The following is a 6,066-nucleotide window of genomic DNA, read 5'->3' on the forward strand; positions in this document are numbered from 1 at the left end:
CTGTAGGGTTTTTTGTTGGTGGCTCTGGTTACTTGGCTGCTGAATATATAAATATGTTGGTATATGTATGCATGTACTTTTGTGTGTATGTATATAAATGAGAGCGGGAGTTGCTTTTCTTAATAAATAAATGAACACCAGAGAATATTAGAGCTGGAACTTCGGCTGCTGCTGTTCCTTGGTTTCTGTTGCTGTTGTTGTAATTTTTTAAAGCCTATATTGAAGAACCTTTTGTTTCTTTGTTGTGATATTTTTTTGTTTGTTTTGTTGTTATTATTCTTTTTTTCTTTTGCCTTATTTGTTATCAACTTTCGTTGTTGTTGTTATTGTTTTAAAAAATATATATTTTTAGCACTATCATAAATTATAAATTAATTTGCTTCTTCTTCCTTTAAACGAAAGAAAAAAATTATTACAATTAATTATTTTTTTATGAAACACTTTTTTAATTGCACAATTAATTTATTTTCGTATTTATTTGCCTCTGTTTTATTTTTAATTTTTTTATTTTTATACAAAAAATCCGATGATTTATTTTTATCCAAATTATGTGTGTCGCGCGCTCTGTGTGTTCCACTTTAAAAACCAAAAAAATGTTGCCGGCGACCCGACCGACGACCGTGATAGCTTTGCTTTCGAGTTTCAATTTCCTAAAAGGCAGGCTGGGCGAATTACGCGGGCGAGTGAGCGAACTACTCTGGGTTGTCTACTTTCAGTGCAAAAAACTATTGCCGGACGTTTCGTTATTTTTTCGGATGGGTTTGGTGCGCTGACGGTGCTGATGATGAAATGACACCAATCACATTACTACTTGTCGCACACATTCAGAGTCAGTCAATGGGAGCAAATACACACAATTATAAGTTTATTTATTTTTTCGTTTTTGCTGTTGTTTTTGTGGATTTTATTTAAACAAATAAACCAAAAAAATTATTCGAGAAATTTACAAAAAACCAAACTAAATGAACAAAAATCCACCGACGACGACATCTATACCACCAACAGCGACTCAGAGTTACGTGGTGTGGTTGTGCTGCTGCTCATATGAATGTATGTTTTTTGTTTGCCTTCTTGTTGTTGTTATTGTTAAGTTCACTTGTGTTTTGTGCGAGTATATGAAATTGTCGGCATCTGTTTGTCTGTCTTGTTTTGTACTGAGAAGTAATGTTGCTGTTTTGTGGATGGATGATGGTTGGTTGGCCTGTAGTCTTTTTGTTTATTCAATTCTCGCACTCTCACAGTGAGCAGGCAGGCACTGTCTCTTGCCTCTCACTGTGTGTCTGTTGTATGTTGCTGCTTAGCCCCCCATAAAGAGCCACTGTGAGAGAGAATAAACATAACACAGCAGTAGCAGTCAGCACACGACAGAAAGGAAACATTCTTGTGTGACATTGCCAGATGAGAAAAAAGCGTTGTCAAATGTATGAGAATAACAGCCAGAGGTGGAAAGTTGTTATTATTGATATTTACTTAGTGAAGGCTATAGAATTTATGAGATGAACAATTGAATATAAAGATTGGTTTAAAAATGCAAATGCAAAAATGGAGTTGGTATTAAAATCTCTTGGAATTAGTGCAAAACACTTCAAAAACATGAAACTATAAAAATAGTAAATTTTCCATCTATTGTTTTTCTTAAATCTTTCAAATTATTTTAATTATATGATTTCACATAATATTAAAAAAAACAAATAGTCTATTAAATCGTAAGAAAAACTGCTAAAAATGTTCAATATAATTATTAAAAATTTCTACAAAAAAAAAAAAAAAAAAACAAAAAAAAATTTTGTAAAAAAAACAAATTTTAAATAAAAGTCTAAGAGAAAGAAATTAAAATTTTCTTATCTTTCCAAAAATTATTTCAAATATTTTGGAAATAGGGTCTGAGAACTACCAACAACTTTTTAGGAAAATATGATAATAAAAAATTATAATACAAATTAAAAAAAAAAAAAGAATTTGAATCAAAAATCTCTTGATGTGCCTTACATCGAATATGTGTTGCTATAGTTTTTAAACTTTAATCTAAATTCAGACTCGATTATATTTTCATGGCAAAATTAACCACTGTGTATTCCGATGGAAGAATTTTTAAGCTAGAGATGTCAACAGGAACATTTTCGCTAAGGTATGTGGCGAGCTAGAAAAAAAATATTCTACCAATAAAGACGCAATACGAACAAGATATAAATGCTGGTGTTACATATCCATCACATTATGGAACGGCACCCACCACCTAAGTATGTCAGGAAGGATCTTCATGATCTGGATAGAGATGTCCAGATGTACAAAAGAGATGTCCAGAGTTGGATCAATAGGCCTATCAAGCAGGTTTGAACCGTAAGCACCAATCCTTTGAGACCACCCGTCTATCATAGCTTCATCTACCACGACAAACCTGAAATCTGAAGGGTGTAATTGCCTCTATTTGTATTGGACATTAATTGATGGCACGGTGGACAATATCTACCCGGTATGTGGTAATGGTCCACATGACACGCTACACCTCTTCAAATGCCCAGCCAAACCCACTCAGCTAATCCCAATTTCACTTTGGGCAGGACACAGCCTTTTTGAAAGCCTTTTTTAAACTTTAATCTAAATTCAGACTCGATTATATTTTCATGGCAAAATTAACCACTGTGTATTCCGATGGAAGAATTTTTAAGCTAGAGATGTCAACAGGAACATTTTCGCTAAGGTATGTGGCGAGCTAGAAAAAAAATATTCTACCAATAAAGACGCAATACGAACAAGATATAAATGCTGGTGTTACATATCCATCACATTATGGAACGGCACCCACCACCTAAGTATGTCAGGAAGGATCTTCATGATCTGGATAGAGATGTCCAGAGGTACAAAAGAGATGTCCAGAGTTGGATCAATAGGCCTATCAAGCAGGTTTGAACCGTAAGCACCAATCCTTTGAGACCACCCGTCTATCATAGCTTCATCTACCACGACAAACCTGAAATCTGAAGGGTGTAATTGCCTCTATTTGTATTGGACATTAATTGATGGCACGGTGGACAATATCTACCCGGTATGTGGTAATGGTCCACATGACACGCTACACCTCTTCAAATGCCCAGCCAAACCCACTCAGCTAATCCCAATTTCACTTTGGGCAGGACACAGCCTTTTTGAAACTGGAGTTAAAAGCAGAACCAGATTAGAGCTAAATACACATCAGTACAAGACATCTATTTTGTCAAAAAAGACACCCGATAATTTTACGAATTTCATATGAAACACCCATAAAATGTTCCGAATTCAAATCAAATGACAGTTTTTTTTCCGAATTTGTGTAAATTCCTCAAAATTGTCCTTTTTATTTTAGAGATTGTGCAAAGGCCTCAAAATGCGCGTTTTTTGATCGTAAATTAATTCCGATTTTTTCTCCGACAATGCATTCTAAATTTTTTAGCACCTTTACAGAATTTAGTTTCGACTTTGTTATGAAATCCGTACAAGAAGCAGGAAAATTTACAGTTTTGTACCGAATTCGAAAAAAATCGTAAGAAATTGGTAACATTAATAAGCCTCTATAACTATTTTATTTTAATAATCCCAAAAATATATTTTATTTGTATATGAAGTGAACCTAAATGGGACCCACAAATATGAATAAATTTGATTTGATTTTCACTTTCTCTGCATATCGGCGATTATAGGAAATATATTCTCACTTTTCACATCTTTTAATATATTCGCTGTTTTAGAAAATATATTCTTACATTTTAAAATTTGTAATATATCTCCTCTGTTCCAGAAACATGCAAAAAATTTATATTTATCCAAATTATTTTCATCCAATTGTTCTACTATGAAGATACGAGAGTGTAGAACATTTTAATATAATAAAATCAGGAATTACGGAAATGCCTGTTTATAACATTTGTTTCCAAACAGTACTGCTGATATTTTTGGGTTTTCTGAGTAGAAGTAATTTTCTCGACAATTTACTGTTTGAAAGAATTGTGGTATTAGTCCGAAGAACATTAATTATAATTTTCCATCCCTGACCACTTAAAAATGATATTTTATTAATCCTCAATTTCCCCTATATCAAGAATAATGCCATACAAAATTCTCCATCTGGCAATGCTGTGCTATTCCATATGACGTCGTTATTCTCTTGCTCTTTCACATTACAAAATGACAACATTCGCGCCCTGTGTTTCTCGCTCTCTCAATGTTCTCCTCCGTTGTTTATGTATGCCCCCCACAACAAACGAATTGTTGAATTCTTGTGTTGGGGTTTTTGTGTGTTTTTGGGAAATGTCGGCGGCATTCTCCGAAATTGTTGTGATGATGACGTCGTTTTTTTGTTGTTGTTGTCGTTCTTCTACCTCAGCCGTTGTGTGTGTTGTTCTTATTGCTGTGTGTTAATGGCTTGTTTTTGTGCTCTGTACCAACAACAATGTCTCTTTTATTGGGTGTGTTGCGTTGTTGTTGTTCTGCTGTTGCTCTAACTCAATTGCATAGTGCTGTTGTTGTTGATGTGAAGTTCTTTTTGATGCTGGCTGTTTTTGTGTGTGTATTGTTTGTTTTTGGTTGTGGATATTGTGTTGTTGTAATGTTCACAACACACCAGTGGAGGAAAAATGTCTTGTCTGGCCATCCTCCAATTCCAATTGAAGTAGAAGAAAATGAAAGAGATAATCAATGACAATGTCGATGATAATGACGTTTTTAAGAAACCAGATGATAGGGAGATGCTGCCCCGGCTGCTGTTGTTATCAGTGATGATAACAAAACTATGTGAGAAACTATTTGAATGGGTATTTTGTGTATTTGACATATGGGAGATTTTGTTGGGGGATGTAGAGCCAACCCAACTGATTGACAGATGAATTTATATTTCGAGAGCAAACCCGACTGCGACGACGACAACTATGCGTGCGTTGCATGGAGAAAAAAAGGCAAGGCAAGGCGGTGTCACTGAAAACTGTTTTGAATGGTGGTTGCTTGGTTGGACTTGATTAAAAGCGGGAGGAGGGGGTGAGGGCATTAATAAACAACAAACAAAGCCGAAGTTAATAAAACAAAAATATTAAATTGGAAAAATTATATGAATTTAATTATTATAAATGGAATGGATGGATGGATGATGCTTAGGGGACATGGGAGAAGAAGAGAAAAAAAGATGTAGCCCAAAAAAGAAGATGCCTAGATTCTGTCCATGATATGGGAGGAGAGGTTAGCAATTTCGGAAAACTTGTTTTCAAAGGGAAATTCTACTTTAATTTTTTTTTTGGTGTGTGTTAGTGTGTCCGAACGAAGTAGAGTCAGGCTGGCAGTAGTTAGCCAGCAAGAACTTCGTTGCTGGGTGCAACTTGCTTGCTCATTTTTGTCTTCTCCCCAACATTTTTTGTGTTGCACTTTTTTTGCTGCGAAAAGGGCTGGTTGGTTGGCATGCAGGCATAGTCAGGCTGTATGAACAGCTTCAGCCTGATTGCCAACAACAGCAGCAACAACAATAACGAACCACAGCAACACTAACCAACCAATTTATTACATTGCCAGAATAAATAAGAGAACAAGCAACAACAAAAAGAACGGGAGCAATGAACTAGAATTTAATTCTTGTTGTTGTTGCTAATTTTTTTATTTAAATTAAATGCAAGGTGGAATTTCTAGTAATTCGCAGAAAAAATCACAAAAAATATGTATTTTTAATATCAAAAAAATTTCCCGAAATTAAAAAAAAAACTCGAAACGGAAAAAAGCAGTCAGGCACACAGCGCTCACATAATTTGATAAAAATAACTTTGGGAAAAACGCAATCTGATTGTCGACAACGGCAGTGGCAGTAGCGGTGGTGGTGGCGGCGGCATTTGCCAATTCTTTAAATGCGGGTGGGGGAACACACACGAAAAAAGCAGAGCACACATAAAGTAGTCTCTAGAATGTTTTCTTGCGGCAAAAAATTTCACTTTTTATTTGCTCATTTTTCCTCAACACTTTTTCGGTAATTTCTTTTCACAATTTTCACATAATTTCTTTGATTAATTCTTTTAATTTTATTCTACACTTTATTCTTAATATTTTAATTATTTA

This window comes from Musca vetustissima, unplaced genomic scaffold, assembly GCF_032173495.1.
Source record: "Musca vetustissima isolate MV318-11 ecotype Yass unplaced genomic scaffold, APGP_CSIRO_Mvet_v1 utg18455, whole genome shotgun sequence".
NCBI classification, from domain to species: Eukaryota; Metazoa; Arthropoda; class Insecta; order Diptera; family Muscidae; genus Musca; species Musca vetustissima.